Source organism: Eretmochelys imbricata, chromosome 1 (genome assembly GCF_965152235.1).
Source record: "Eretmochelys imbricata isolate rEreImb1 chromosome 1, rEreImb1.hap1, whole genome shotgun sequence".
NCBI classification, from domain to species: Eukaryota; Metazoa; Chordata; order Testudines; family Cheloniidae; genus Eretmochelys; species Eretmochelys imbricata.
In genome coordinates, this window is record NC_135572.1 from 350,607,905 (window position 1) to 350,624,931 (window position 17,027).

Consider the following 17,027-nt stretch of genomic DNA (forward strand, 5'->3'; position numbering starts at 1 on the left):
CAGGAGCCGAAAGATTAACTTGAACTGTCATGCTGACAGATCTTTCTGGAATCAAGGATGTGTCCAGAACCAACAGAGGAACTGAGGATTTCATAAATATCAGATCTGATGCTATATACAAATCTATCTCCCATGCTACGGAAGATGGAGGTGAAACGGTTTCTATAAGGGTCTGAGGACTAGAACCTGTGTCTAGAGGGCTTTGAACAGCTGACGTTCCCACAGTGCCACCAGGAAGCCATGCAGAACTGCAGCCAGGGAGCACTGTAGAGAGTATGTGCCACAGGAATTACCACCCAAGGGAGCCAGAGTGACAGTATCCTGCAGCCCTCTGATTGGCCAAGTGCCCTATTTACCCCAGGGGTTGCCCCAGGAAGTTGCCTGCGCAGCCACACAGACTTTGGCCTGCTGTGATTCCAGATGTTGTTTGTGTCCTGGTCTCCAACCCCAGCCTGACTCTGATCCTGACTCTCGCCCGGTACTATCTCTGATCTCCAGCCTGACTCTGACTGCGATTCCTGCCTCTGGTTTCCAGCCTGCTACTACCTCTGACCTTCGATCTCTGAGCTTGGCCTGACTCTGACCCCAACTCTTGCTTACTGAACCGGGCTCACGCAATTCTGCCAGTTCCTGTTCAGAACTACAGAGGCTGAAGTGCAGACCCCAGCCCAGCTGTGACCGCTAGGCCAGACCGCCTATGCCCCAGTCCCTTACAGTTTCTACTTTGGAATCATGGTTGCCCTGTCCAAATCAGACTGATCTGATAGTTCTCTGGCACAGGAACCAGCACTGCTAAAACTGACTGGTTTGTCCCTATCTCTCTTTTTCTTTGGTGCCATGACAGCCAAAACCAAAGGAGCTGACAGCCCCAGATCTGACACCCCAATCAAATCCATCTTCCCGGATCCAGAAGTGGAAGTCAGAACCAACCCTGGTCTTGCAGCCACAGAAGTTCTGTTGAGATTGAATATTTGCAAGGCATGAGGTACGGTTCCAGCAAAGGTGGCTAAGCTACCTCTCAGCCTTTCTTCCAGAAGCGGGTCAGCTGGTTTGAACATATGTAGTCTCAAGGCTTTATCTGAGAGAGTCACAGGGACCAAATCTGGTCTCTACAAGGGCGAAAGTTTCATGGACCTCTTCAGTCATCTGAAGCTGCTGAAAACCCCCAGGGTCAAGACTGGCCTTCTAGATTCTGGATCTAAACACAGATCAGATCCAGAGGGTCTGGCCTCAACAGCCTCTTTGAGGAGGAGGAACTACAAATGAGTCTCCTTATCCTTGTAGGCTCTGTGAGTAAAGGTCTCACAAATTGAACGCCCAGAAGGCGAGTGTCCTTCTCCCATGAACCTGAGACACCACAAGTGGTCATTGGATACCAGGAAGATAGCTGGGGAGGAAGCGCAATTCCTGAATCCCAGTTTCCTCTGATTTGTCAATTCCAGCATAAACTGGAACTGGGGGGGGAAGTCACTAACTAGCTATATGTAACAAGCTAACATTATCTCAAGAAGGAAAAAAGCTCCAGCTCTGACGAGACCAGAGAGGTTCACGTCCATCCAAGCATGCAGTTGGAAGGAACTGAGGTTGTAAGAGTGTTCTGCCCCCTATATAACCTCTCCCTCAGTACATCTGTGACGCTGAGGGAAGGGGGGGCATGAGAGCACTCTAGCTAACACTTGTAGGAGAGAGTTCTTACTGTAAGGCACAACAAGGTGGTGAAATACCCATAAACTAGAATACGCAGAGCCACTTGAAGAAAAACCAGTAGATCTCATCCTCTCTCACCTAGTATTTATTCATAGGTTGGAAGAGGAAAAACAAGCTTTCCTGCGTTTTCAATTCCCAAATGCTTTCTTAACTTTGAATAAACTAGTCATTGAGCTGAACTAGGTGAATAAACTGAAATGGAGCAAGGTATTCTTTTTGCACCTGCAGAAGATGCTACTAATGTCAAAAGCTGGTTTAGGAGTTCAAAACACTCTAGTTCCAGGCACTTAGACAGTGACTTCTACCAATTCAGTGATTTGACTTTCTTTATAACTTGGCAGCAAACATATACTGTACTGCTTAATTTTATTTTTTGTATTTAAATTATTTTAAAAGATTATAATCAGGTTAGGCCTTAACATAAATTGTCAATTTCAAATTTAATTTTAAATAGTTGATTAAAAAAAAACCCTGTACTTAATTTAAATAAAAAAAATCAATGTTTATCCGCCCTATTGTAGCTGCGCAAAGAGCCAAATTTTACTCTCACTGAATCAGTTGAGATAGTCCAACTGATTTCATTTGGAATTGGATTGGGCCCATAATAGTCAAACAAGTGATGGTGCTTACCAACTAAAGGGCTCTTCCAAAATGCAAGTAGTTTCCAATTAAAGAAGGAAGATCCTGTCCCATAAAAAGACAAGAATGAAGGATTCAGGTGAATTGACAAACAAATGGGTGAATAAGGGCAGGAATGTTGGCAGAATGGAAGGGGCGATGTAAAAACCTGACAAGAGATGATACGCAGGGAAGGGCCCATGTGACATAAATAAGTCCACACTCATTTTGCTGGTACTTCTTGAACAGAGAGGGACTTTGGGATCGCAGGGCTGCTACTACCACCATAACATGAAAGGTAATGGAAGGCTAGTATTTTCAACCAGGCAGCTAGAGAATTCCAAACCTGAGGCTGCATCAGCGGGAGATACATAGGTTTGCTTCTGCTAGACCTCCTTAAGTCATGGAAATCACTCACAATATTGAACAAAATGTCTGTAATTGAATCAAGCATATTTGAAGGTCCATTTAGCTCTCTGAGTTCTAGAGCTGCAGGCATTCTAAAGAGAAAATTTCTCTAATTGTTTTTTCCACAGTTTTCGTTCGGTTTTCTCCACATCTACTGGAGGAAACAATATTTCAAGCTAAGTTTTCTGACTCTGTCACAATTGGATTGTGCCCTTCCAATAATACTGAGCAGCAGCTTACATTTTTTCTTTTGTCCTTACTATAGAAGGGACAGATCCAACAGTTTCATTTTCAAGTGAGGCAGCAATTCCAAATGAAATCAATGTGAGTTTTGCACATATGAAACTTGTATGATCACATCCAAATACTGTAAGAATATTAATGGGAACTGGGAGTCCAAATGCATCAGGCAGTTTTAAAAATAGCAGCCCCCATTGTTGTTTAACAGCTATTTAACTTCAATTACCAATAAACATTTTGGAGAAAAGGACATCTTTGTTAAAAATTCACAGCCCACCCCTTTGATTAAAGTAATTAAAATGTGAAATCTAAAAATATACCTCCTTTAAGACATCCAATAGGTCCTCCGGCAGTATGGGAAGGCCAAGGTTGACATACCTGAAATTTCTAACGTGAAAAGAAAAATAACATGGAGAGACGGAAATCTTAAAACACAAAAATGGGCACAAAACCACATTTTTAACAAATTCTTGCAGGTCACCTTCAATACAGAGAATTGATGAATCAAAGGGTTTTCTGTTTTGTTTTTTGTTCTGTTGTTATTATTTCTTATATTGCCTTTTTGATGTTGACTCCTAGGCCTGGAATAATCTGTCTTTTCCTGCACGACCTTTTCATGTGTTAAATACCTCCTCAAAATTCACTTCCTTCAGCTTTCTTCAGTTCTTAAAATTCAGCTCTTGTATTAACTATGTCATCTCTCACCTGACTGCAAGATAAAAAAACCTCCCCAAAACGAAGAAAATATGCAACTGCAACAAAATAATCACTGATCCCAGTCTTTAAAAACAATGCTCAGCCACAGTAGCTTCCCTTTCCCCCTGTCTTGTGCTGATTCCCTGCATCTCTCACCAACCCCATGATTTGTAATCATTTTTCTCATCTGATTTTAAAATGCATGCTCCTTAGGGCATGGAACCTGTTGTCTTATTTGTATGTAAAGTGCCACGTACATTAATGATGCTCTATAATAAGGGCCGGATTCTGCCACTTTTATGTTGAATAGTAACTTACTCCTGTAGTAAGGGTAGTTAATGTCTATGTAAGTCAGTGAGACTACTTGCCTAATAAGATTCTGATACTATTCAAATAAGGCTAAGTATATAAATATAGGTAATTAAAACTATTTGCATGCCTAGTCGAAGAAGCGCATACATAGGAGAGCATAGACTGTAACATGAGTCCAGATAATAGGAACTGTCATACCAGATCAGACCAGTTGTCCATCTGGTCCAGTATCCTGTCAGTGGCCAGTACCAGATGCTTCAGAGATATGTACAAGAAACCTGTACTGGGGAATAACCCACCCTTACGGGATAGTTTTTCTTCTTAACTGCTGTCAGTTGTTGGTTGCCCTCATGCACAAGGGTTCTTTTGGTTCACCCACAGATGGTTTGAAGTAATCACATAAGCAGATTCTCAATATGTCATTCTTTTTATTCCATTTTTCTATTCCGCATTTTTGAAAATTTGAAGCATTTAAAAATATTTGAACTAGCGCATAAACTTCATTACGCATCATACTTACAATGCTTAAAATTTCTGCCTTTTTATTAAAGAATTAACAAAAATGAGAAATATAAAACCATAAACAACTGGTTGCATAATACTGTGGTCTGTGTATCCTCCTAGTGACAACTGTCTGAAACTGCAGCGTTCATGCTTTTAGTCACTCCCCTTCAGATTAAATACTAAATAATAAGAATTTGATTTCATGGTGTTCAGAGAAATTACAGCCACAGGGTCCATTCCTGCAGACCTTTGCTTATCTGAGTAAAAGTCCCTCCTCAAACCCCCCCCCCCCCCACACACACACACACCCCTCTAGTCATTTTTGTAAAGGTGTACAGAATTGGACCCAAGGTTAGCAGTTACTCTCCTCTACAATTAAAATTCATAAACCACAAGTAAAATTCTCACATGTGCCTAAGCAGTTTACATCCTATTTTCAAAAATAACTTAGGCTCATGACACACTTAGGGTATGTTTACACAGCCAAAAAAAAAAAAAAAAGACCTGCATAAGTGAGTCTCAGAGCCCAGGCCAATTGACTGAGGCTCATGGGGCTCATACTGAAAGGCTACAAACAGCAGTGTAGAAGTCCAGGCTTGGGTTGGCGCCTGGGCCCTAAAAACCAGCAAGAGGGGAGGGACTCAGAGCCTGGGCTCCAGCCCAAGTCGGAACATATACACTGCTATTTTTAGCTCCCCAGTGCAAGTCCAACTAGACCAAGTCAGTTGAGCCAGTCTCTGAGACTTGCTGCCATAGGGTTTTCTGCAGTATAGAGGTACCCTTAGAGAGATTTTTAAATGTATCTAGGCACTAAAGATGCAGAAAGTCACCTTATTAGATTTTCCAAAGAGCCTAGGTGCTTAATCCCCACTTTTGAAAATTTTACCGCACATCTTTCAATATTTAAAGCATTCACACACCAGCTTTGAGTTAAAGCACAGCATGCTTTCAATCCCAGTGTGGTTTAGTGGGGTTCTCACATACCCCAATTCCCAATATCTTACTGCACAGCAGGTCTGACTATCAGCCACATGTAACCTTGCATCTGCTCTATACTTGAAGTCCACCTCGAAAGAGCACACTTTTCTCATGAAAAATAGGCTTTTTATGCTCTCCCATGAGGAACAGGTAGGTTCAGCTCTGTTAGGTGGAGTGATGATGCCACATACATTCTTCTATATAAATAAAACGAATGTGATCAGCAACTACCCCCAAGGGCTCCCTACTATTCCTCGACACACCCACACACAAACATAGGACCAGCTTCCCTTTGGGACAACAGGACTTTGTCTGAACTTAGCAAGTGGCCTCTGTGTTCTGGTTTGTCTCTAAGGGTTTGATACTCAAGATGATGAGCACTCTAGCCCCCGATCCAATTAAGCACATGCTTTACCTTTTGTTACAAGAGTATTCCCACTAAAGCTGAGCTGGATTGAGCCCTGAATCAGGATCATGACACATGAGGTCATGCAAGATTTTCAGCAAATAATATTAACAGCCTTGCTTGTCTAGACCGTCTAGTACTAGATTACAATTTTAAAAAATACTGAAATAAATTTAACACTGTTGATCTGTTTTCCCATTAATTCTGGATTTAGAGATATGAAATAATTTTCAACATGACAACAGAAATTAATTTCAAATGCACACTAGGGACATCAGCTGTTAAAATACAACAGTTAAAAAACACTACCAGGTCTAATATTTTTTTTTTAAAGTCTCTGCGGAATCTGTGTTGTAAGTGACAACTTAGATCGTTATGCTTAACTTTGCAGAAATACTTGGTTACTGAATAAAGCATCACAAAATAAGTCACAGCCTAAAATCCTGACCATGCAAAGATTGTGTTGTGAAGCTGAGTCAGCACGGCAACATCTCACGCTGGGACACATATACGCTGGACCTGCTGCTCCAAAGTTAGGGCCTGATCCTGAGTGATGGGAGTAAGTCACCCATAATTCCTATCAATTTCAGCACTTCTGATGACCAGGCCATTATTTTCAATTTAAAAAGAGGAGCCAAATTTTCAGAACACAGCAAAAGCCACAGATAGAGTGCTCTGATTTGGAGATCGGCTTCTACTGCACTACAGTCCCAGGCCTGAATATCAGAAGAGGAACAAGTCAAGAGAAGTGAAAGACAAATACAAACGGAAGGGTGAACCTGAAAGAGGTTTAAAATCTACATTTTTCAATGCAATGACCATATAAGTCACACACACAGAGGAGGTGGGAGTGACAGTGCTAGAAATCTGTGTTTACTCGTGTGTGGCAAAGATGGTTTGAATTAAGAAAGGCCAGACAAGTGATAAGATGAACAAGCTAAAGACAAAAATGATAACTGTTTGTAATCTAATAATGGCAATTTAGAGAAATACTGCCAGCATCTTCCTCATTTTGAAGCGAGGCAGCTATTACTGGCATGAGGTCATCACAGAGAAGCCATAAAAACCATTTTGTAACAATAATAAATCATAACGTTGAGTTGCTAGAAATTAATAAATACACATCACTGTAAGAACTGCTATTGAACTAAAGAACTATCTGTACTAAAAATATTTTCCCAAGTGGTATTCTTTCTGAAAGATCTAGCAAATCATCATCAATCTTCTACAGTCATCAAATGTATGCCTGAGTGGTACTGGATGAGTAACAAAATACCCATCAACTTCAGATTTGCCCGATAACACCTCCAAACGTCACAAATGGTTCTCAATATTCACACTCACTGTTCCATCAGCCACCATTTTGCTTATATGATCCAAGAATTCTAATAGATTAGAATGGCACAACTTTCCTTTATAGAAACTATGCTGGTTTACCCCTACCATGTTATGCTTGTCTAAATGTTTTATTAGTCTTCATTATGGTTTCAACCAATTAACTGGATAATGAAGTTAGGCTTGATGATCTTCAAATCCTAGGGATACCCCCCTTTAGTGCCTATACAGAAGAAGATAGGAACAAAATTTGTTATCCTTCAGTTCTCCAAGACTTAATACATTTTGTTGGGGACCAGCCATTTCATTTTGAAGTTCCTTTTGAACTCCGTTTCCTCCTCAAATACTCTCTTTAGCCCTCTACTTTCCAATATACATTTTACCTGCCAGCATTTATGCTTCTTTCTATTGGTTCCAATAAAGCCGGATTTCCATCTTCTGAAGGATACCTATTTGGCTCAAAAAAACATGTTTTTTACATTGCCGCGTAACCATACAGCGTTTTTTTGTTTGGGGTTTTTGGAGGGTGGGGCAGGTTGCCTTCCTGCTTCCTTTTTTATATTTAAGGGTATGCACGTCTTCTCAGTATTGCCAACTCTTGTGATTTTAAATCACAAGCCTTGTGTATTTGGTGGTTCTTTTAAAGCGTCAGCTACTGGAATCAGGAGACTGAATGAGAATTTCAGTTTTCTATTTTAAAAAGTATGTTTTTGGCCCTCATGGTTGTCGGAAAAAGTAACTGCAGTGTCCCCTACAGACTCAGAAACCAGAAGGAAAACGAACAAAAAACCAAAAATGAATTATTTTAAAAAAATCTCTCAATATTTATGCCAGTCTCATTGGTTTTGGAGGGTCTGACTCATGATTTTTGAATGGTTGGTATTGGCAATACTCCTTGTGTGTGTCTTACATGGTATGTTTGAGTAGTCTCCATGTTACATTGGATAATTTAATCCACTGACATATATGAAGTAAATTTCTATGCAAAGTTTGTTCTGAAAACATGGCTTGAGTGCACTTCTATATACCCTTGCATTATTGAAGTGTCCTTATTCTATAGTAGTATATAAACACTGCAACAGACGCAAAACAAGATGGACAACTAACAGCAAGAGAGGAAAAAACAAAACACAGCTGAGTTTTTCTAAGAAATACGCTTTTAGATTTACCACGTAAAATGAGGTTTTCAGGAAACAGCTCATACCGGAAGCCAATGACCTCACAGTACTTTATAAATATCACACAATTACAAGCTGTAAGAGAACCTGCATATAGATATATTTCCTGCTATCACTTTGTTTTAATAGTCAGATGTTAACTAAATTTACTCTATGCTACCTAATTCAATACCTACCAAAACCCAAGTCTGGATGAAAGCTGCACGATTTCTAGAGACAAAGTGGGTGAGATATCATCATCTTTTATTGGACCAACTTCTGTTATTGTTATCTCACCCACCTCATCTCTCCAATATCCTGGAACCAACATGGCTACAAATACTCCTGGGGACATTCTGCACCAAAAAGTTAAAAATTCTGCAAAATTCTGCAAATTTTATTTGTCAAAACAACACTATATAATCATGCCAGTTTCAATTATTTTGGTAATTTATTTCAAAACACCAGTCAACAAGTATGTCTATAACAACAGAGACACACACAAAAACTACCCCTGGGAGTAGAGAGTTGAAGAAACCCCTATGACAACCCAGTTACCGTTTCTCTGCCCCCTTCCCCCACTCCGAGCCCAGCCGGGGGGGGTGGGCCAGACACCCACAACCTCTCCCACACGCCCCCAAGGGCCCACCTGTGGGGCCCTCCCAGCCAATACACCTAACCCTGTGCCCCCCACCTCAGAGCCTGACCACAGGACCCCCCCTTGCCCAGACACCCTTTCCTCCCTCCCACTGAGCTCAGGGATCCAGAGGGAAAAACAGCCTGATGCTTGACCCCAGGCTTGCACAGAGTTTCTTGCGCACCACCCTCTCCTTCCCTCTGGGCATGCTGGGAGCTGCACCTGCCAGGAACCCTCTAGCTCCCTCTCCCGAGCAGTGTCTTCTATATGCAAGCCAGGCTCTGCTGAGTCCAGTGGCCCCTAGCCAGCAGCACTGCAACCCATTTCTGTGGGGGAAAGGAAATTCTGCACACCCAACATTAATTTCTGCAAAATTCTGCATTGTGCAGTGGTGCAGAATTCCCCCAGGAGTAAGCAAACACTGCACATAGGATTTATAGACTTTTAGCATACACGTCAAAGCTGCACTTGTCTCATTTAAAGCGTTGAAGCCAAAACACCATTAACTTCTTGGTAGCAGAAACATAACCTTTTAATGTTTAATGTCTAAACTCTAAAGTCTATTGTGAAACACACTTGCCATACACATTCCTGATCCCCAGCATCTAAACCAACCATCAAACATTACTGGCACTGCAAATGTACATAGGTTTCTAGAGAAGAGAATAAGATAGCTCTTTTTGGCACATGGACTTTCTAATGTTACATCTTACCAAGATTTAAAACAAGTCCAATGACAATATTATGTTTGAATGAGAAAGGATTCCCCCAGGTTTATTTGAATATTTTATCAGAGTCCCCCATATGACCAAAATATTGGGGTCATGAAAATTTGTGTTTTAGACCAAGCTCCTGATCAGTCATACTACTTCCCAATACCAAAACAGCCTCTCTCTGAGGAGGAAGAGTTTCCTATGCATTTCTGACAAGGGGTGCTATTTCTGGTGGGACAGAATTCCAGTCTGTCATCTGTTTTCCTATTTATAGACATTTCTCCTCTCCTATTCTGTCTTGCCACAACCCCAATTCCCAGCCTTTCTAATCTGCCCATCCTTTACCACTTCCTTTCCTTTCCCCCTAAAAAGATCCCCACTGCTATTATTACAGACTAGCTGAAGTTCTACAGTAATGTTAGAAACACTCCAACAATAGACATCTGAAGCTAACTAAGCTAAGTCTAGCAATCCCTGCTGAGACAGAATGGTTATAGGATGGAGGAGGAATAAGGGGATAATGTAACATCAGATCTGTACTGCACACCTAGTGCAGCCTCTTGCAGCCTGACATGATCCCTTTCACACGGCAAAAGCAGTGGAACCATATTCCGAACTGTTAATACATCAATTAGCATGTGTTCTGTCGGTTACATGGTCTCCTAAACAAATACAGATGTTTTGATTTTCCAATTTAAAAGCAAACAAGCGCTATAAAAACAGACAAATGGGGCTATTAAAGAACTGGGACTATGAAGTGATCACTAACATGCCAATATAATTTTCTGTCCAGCTGTCACATGCCATGAATGATCAAACATGCACCAGTCAGATATCCCTCTTCAGAGATTCTTTGAAGTGTTTATTTTCATTACTATATGAAAATTAATGTAACAGTTCAAAAATACAAGCTGCCATTTTTAGTCATTATTCCACCAATGAGTGCAGGGAGTACAGCTAGATGTTTTGTGTATCCCATGAATCAGAGCTCCTCAAATGACAACAAAAAACAGATACATACAAGCACAAGAAGTTTTACTTTAAGAATTAGCTTCAGTATACACATATAGAGAGTGGACCTGATTCTCTCATCATTTTCGCCACTGTAAGTCCAGAGTAACTCCAAAGAAGTCTTGACTTACACTGATGTTTAAGAGAAAGAACAGGCCCAATAATTTAAAGGGCATATATCTTAAAAAGATGTATTTGGAAATGGACACCTTTGGCAGATTTTATACTTTCATACATTCACAGATTCTAAGGCCAGAAGGGAAAATTATGATAATCTAGTTTGACCTCCTGTATAACAAAGGCAGGTCATAGAACTTCCCTAAAATAATTCCTAGAGTAGTTCTTCTAGAAAAACATCCAATCCTGATTTAAAACTTGTCATTGATAGCAAATGGTAAGTAGTTCCAATAGTTAATTACTCTCATCATTAAAAATTTACACTTATTTCCAGTCTGAATTTGTCTAGCATCAGTTTCCAGCCATTGGATTGTGTTACACCTTTCTCTGATAGAATGAAGAGCCAATTATTAAATATTTGTTTTCCATGCCAGTACTTACAGACTTTAATCACATCACCCCTTAGCCTTCTCTTTGTTAAGCTAAATATACTGAGCTCCTTGAATCTATCACTATAAGGCAGAGGTGGGCAAACTACGGCCCCTGAGCTCCTGGCTGGGGAGGCTAGCCCCCGGCCGCTCCCCTGCTGTCCCCCATCCCCCGCAGTCACGCCACTGCATGGGCAGAGCGGCTTGCGCCCGCCCACCTCCCAGGCTTTCCAATAAGCCTGTCCTGCTGCTCTGAGCGGCCTGGTAAGGGAGCGAGGGGGTTGGATAAGGGGCAGGAGGTCCCAGGGGGCAGTCAGGGGACAGGGGGTGGTTGGATGGGGCGGAGGTTCGGGGGGGGAGGGGTCAGGAGACAGGGAGTGCGGGAGGTTGAATAGGGGGTGGGGCCCCAGGGGAGTTCTGGGGGGGGGGGGGGACAGGGAGCAGGGGGTTGGATAGGGGGCAGAGTCCTGGGGAGGCAGTTAGAGAAGGGTGTCCCGGGAGGGGGCAGTCAGGGGACAAGGAATGGGGCGTGGTTGGATGGGTCGGGGGTCCCAGGGAGCCTGTCAGGGGGCGGGGGCGTGTATAGGGGTTGGGGTGGTCAGGGGACAAGAAGCAGGGGGGGGATGATGGATGGGTCGGGGGTTCTGAGGGGGGCAGTAAGGGGGCAGGAAGTGGGAGAGGGCGGGGGCCAGGCTGTTTGCGGAGGCACAGCCTTCCCTACCCGGCCCTCCATACCGTTTCACAACCCCGATGTGGCCCTCGGGCCACAAAGTTTGTCCACCCTGCTATAAGGCATGTTTTCTAGTTATTTTTTATTCTCATGGCTCTTCTCTGAACCCTCTCCAATTTATCAACATCCTTTTTGGATTGCGGGCACCAGAACTGCATACTGAATTCCAGCAGCAGCTGCACCAGGGCCAAATCCAGAGTTAAAACAATCAATCTTGTTTGTTGAGATTCTTCTGTTTATCATAGAAGGCTAGGGTTGGAAGAGACTTCAGAAGGTCATCTAGTCCAATCCCCTGCTCAAAGCAGGACCAACACCAACTAAATCATCCCAGACAGGGCTTTGTCAAACTGGGCCTCAAAAACCTCGAAGGACGGAGATTCCACCACTTCCCTGGGTTTTGGGTCCTATGCGATTTAATATTTTTATCAATGACCAGGAAGAAAACAAAAATTCACCACTGATAAAGTTTGCAGATGACACAAAAATTGGAGGAGTGGTAAATAGTGAAGAGGACAGGTCGCTTATACAGTGATCTGGAAGACTTGGTAAACTGGGAGCAAGTAAACAGTATGCATTTTAATACAGCTAAACGTAAATATATACCTCTAGGAATAAAGAGTATAAGCCATGTTGGATTCTGTCCTGGGAAGAAGTCTCTTTGAAAAAGATTTGGGAGTGTGTGGTGGATAGTCAGCTGAATAAGAGTTATCAGTGTGACGCTGTGGCCAAAAGAGCTAATGCAATCCTGGGATGCTGTCATGCGGTGCCCCCACCACGGGTAGCATCTCCTGCTGGCCATCCTGGGGACAGCTCTGGCCAGGTGTGGTGCCCTCCTCCAGCAGTTTCTCTCCTACCGTCTTCTCGTCCTGCAGCCCCTCTCGCTCCAGGAACTGCAGCCTCCTTTTCATAACCTGGCCGAGTCACAACATAGTTTCCCCTTCTGGAGAGGGCAGAGGGGGATTGCAACAAAGTCCTTCCGAGACCAAATTGTCCCAGGCAGTCCACACTCCTCTGCCTGGACTTGTCTCTACTCGGGGTTCCAGCTCAGGGCTCCCCCAGTTAGCAGCCAAGGTCTGCCTTGTTATTCCTTGCTGCTAGTCCCTTGAGCCTTCTCCTAACTTCCTGGCTTTCCCCCTCTTTGGATTTGCCAGCCTCCCAACTCCCTCCTCCCAGGAAGCAACTGTGGACTACCCTCTATAGTCCCAACACACCACCTTCCTCCCAAGGAGTGACTGCAGCCTACACTCCTGCTGCCCACTTCAGTTGCCATCTACCTAGAGTAATATATGCCAACTCTGGCACAGTGTTTAACATGGTACTGCATGACATTTTGATTAAAATACAAGAATGATATAAAAGCAACATGGCACACATTAAATCATCCCCCCATCTTTCAGTAATTTCAGCGAGATTGAATTTATGCTCATAAATGAGCAATTCCAATTCCTCTTGTTTGTTACCTAGGCTCTTTTAGTTCTTTGGTAGTAAATCTACATTAAATGCACCATATGATGACAATTTAATAGGGTAAAAGGAATCCTTTAATAGAAAATCACTGCACTTACAGATGCATGGGGATGACTCATTTAAAAAGAAAAACAAAATATTTCCAGTATTTGAGCCAGAAGACTGCTGGACCACATCAGTTTATGGTAAAACACAAGAACAGATTTAAAAACATTTGAAAATAAGATCTTTAAAAAGACAACATTATCCTGGGCCAATTTATTAATCTAATGGTAGCACAATAAACCACCATACAGGAGAGATAAGTTTGAGATTCCAGCTTGGTATTTTGTTTCTGTGGTGGGGCTGCAGGGAGAACTTCACTTCTCCCTAAAATCGTGAATTGGTAGGGTAAGTTGATTGGAGTTGACAGTCTTCAGAGCAAATCGTGTCTACCCTTGCCACCCAGACAATCTCCACAACTAGGGCGGATGTAAGAAGGGCCCAGTGGGCAAGTGAACTGTGGAGGGCAGATATTATGGCCAAGCAGGTGGCTTCAGGGGTGTGTTCAGAGAAAAACAGAATGGCTTGAAAAGCAGGCTGGCACAGGTGCCAGTTGCAATCTTGCCCCCCAGCCTAGCCCCCAATGGGATCATAAAATGCCCTCTGCATCCACCACAAGGAGAAAATGAGGAGAGATCCCTATGTGTGACACCTATCCTCTTACCCCTCCCAGCCACAACACCACACAGATGGGCAATACCTGGAGCAGCCTACTAATCACAACTCCTCTTAAATTAACAGCTGTATGATCATCTTACATATTACACACATGTACTGGTAATAAACAGAGCACTGCAGACACATTTTGTGGATTGTTCAAATCCTATCATTTGTATGAAAATTTAAACTTCATTTTTATTTTATTTTCATTTTGGCACTGAACTTTGATAAAAGTTAATTTCAGTTACTCTGATCTCCCTTGCTTTTAGTGTCCCTCTCGTTCCTTCAGGTCCCCCATTTTCTCCCTCATCTTTTTGCTAAACTTCCATCCCCTCCTCTTTCACAAAAGCCTGCCTATAGACTTCATTTACTGGCTTCCTCCCACTCATGCACCCTGGTCATCTACTGTCATACACATGCAACCACCACTCTTGTCCTTTCCTATTCAGTATCCCATGAATGCTCAACCCAACCCTTCCCTATGCCAGAGAATTCACAGCCCTTCCTACTTAAGTTGTCAGGATCCCTCTTCCCTGAAGCAGGGTTGAAGCTTCTGTTGCCCACAGCACACCCTGTAGGGCAGGATGAAACTAAAAAGTATCAGCACTTCCTCCTTTCAAAGTTGGGGAGGAGGTGAAGCAGAAGCACTCTAAAAAGTAACTCCGGACATTTGCAATATGGGAGCCAGCTAGCAAATGCTGACTATGCTTTTCATGATTAATGATTAGAGGGCAAGTGGAGGGACCAACAACACAAAGCCTTGATGAAGAGGAGCAAAAGCAGGTAGAAGTGGGGAAGGAGAAGAGTCTAAGCATTCTATGTAACTATCAGATGTAATTCAACACAATTCTCATTAATTTTATTTAAATAATTCAAATGACACTTTAACTACACCAGAGTTGACTAAACCAAATAAAGAACATTAAAAAATGTTATTCAATTGCTTGTATGTCTAGTTATACTTGGGTAACAAAAATATAAAACAGATTTCTGGATCTATAAGTGTTAATGGCTAGTCATATTTAGTTAGTAAAGAGGTGGAAGTTGAATGAGTGGAACTGGGAAAATGGCAGACACCACACACCCACACTGCAAGATATGCTGCATGTAGCTCTTCTTCAGGGAATTGGGAGAGAAGGATTGTGAAATTCAATGATCTAGTCTTCACAAATCACAGACTTAATCCTGGACCCAGAAGAAATGTTGTTCCTGTGACAGAAAAAGGGAAATCCAGAACTGGCTCCAACTGGACTTGGGTTGGCACTGTGGTTTACAAAAGGAAATCTGCACACCTTGTTTAAGACCATGCTTGACTGGGGATTTCCAAACAAAGAAATGCAGCCGGGTCTTCACCAAAAGGAGGAAGTCTGATAAATATATTTGACAGTGTTGCTGGAGTAGGAAGAGAGGTATTTTCACTGAAGTGTGAAACTGAGTCCAGCACATACCTAGATAGCAAGGGCTCTTGAATGAAAAGGATAAAAAACAAAGCTTAGAGGAAATGTCACCACCCCAAGAATGTGTGCAGAGGGCTTGATGAGGTACTGACAAGTCTTGGAATAAGATGCTGCTGCACAGCCTAGTCCTTGAAGTCAAGCATTATGTAAAACTCCATCCGAGCTTACACATTCAGCAGAGATGCTAGAGCAAGGAGGAAACTGGAGATGATTATCTTCCATCAATCATTCTGACAATGGAGGGAAGAATTCCACCAGAATTCTGGTGGAGGGAAGAATTCTGGACAACTGCGTGAAGGCTCCACAACTGAAGGCAGAAGTGGGGTAGAAGAACAGGGCGGGCACTTTTTGCCCTTCCTGCTAGATTTCTTGTTCACTTCTGGTTTCTTTTGTTCTATTTAGATTTCAGATGTCAGTAGTTCTTTGAGACCATAGAAACAAAAGAGTATGTCAGAGAATAAGTACTAGCTACTGTTACTCCATCGAGGAAAGAAAACAACTGAAGAAAGAAAAAGAGAGTGGGCACTAGCAGGAAGAGGAGGGGCTAGCCCCCAAAATTATTCATCCCCACAGGCATCACCTGCCTGACAGAAGAGAAGACACACTACTACACACACTGATGAGGACCACAGGAACGTACATTGTTTTAAATTATGGGATGCTTAAAGAGATATACTGAATAAAGAGCTAGTTATTGCAATTAGCTGGAATAAGCTAACTTGATTTACATTTTAGATACTGTTGGCTGATACTTGTGGTTAGTTTTCTGTTAGTTTCTTATGGCGTTAGAAGCCATCAAGCTGTTTTACTTACATCTGACAGGAAACAGACTCTAAAGAACAGGCTTGTTATATGCAAAGAAACTATAATGGCAATAGCGATATAGACTATAGTATTTAGACTGTTTATCTCTAGTACTTTAGAAAAATCTAAGAACTAGATTCTAATAAGAATCAGGCCCTGAGACTTTCAAATGCAGCTTACGTGAAATCCATGTCATAACTAACTTTCTAATGTATTTAACATTATATGTAAACTGTGTTCTCTTTTTGGACAGCAAGATTTATTGCCCATAAAGGTAAATATCATCCTTGGCTTCATTTCATTTAGTGTTTACATCTAGTCATTAAATGTTCATGATGACCTTAGCCAAAGTTGATAACTGCTTGCTGTCCTTTTTAACAATTTGGGCAGAACTGGGTGTTATATCACAGAAGATAGTTATAAACATAACTAGACATATGTAACAGAATGCGTCGCTGGGACGGCCTTGCATTTAAAATATTTAGCTAGTGCTATTACTCTAGGATATCCTCTTCTCTAATCCTTCTCAAAAGTAACATAACAGAAAGAATACTCTAAGAGTACATAGCTAGCATTACCCGCATTTTACCCCCTCCTTAT

General features: G+C 42.1%; 1 protein-coding gene across 6 annotated transcripts in view; it reads right to left on the bottom strand.

The window, feature by feature from the left end:
• Nucleotides 1-17,027, bottom strand: part of LOC144276727 (uncharacterized) — a 300,539-nt gene that overhangs the window by 270,674 nt on the left and 12,838 nt on the right. The window contains exons 1-2 of one of the 6 annotated variants that reach the window (XR_013348330.1): nucleotides 7,588-7,615; nucleotides 3,294-3,360 (exon numbers count right to left, since the gene is read on the bottom strand). The exons of the other annotated variants lie outside the window; for them this stretch is intronic. The gene's annotated coding sequence lies outside the window, so the exon portion shown is untranslated. Of the gene's footprint in view, nucleotides 1-3,293; nucleotides 3,361-7,587; nucleotides 7,616-17,027 lie in introns of those variants that run through there. 6 annotated transcript variants of the gene reach the window in all.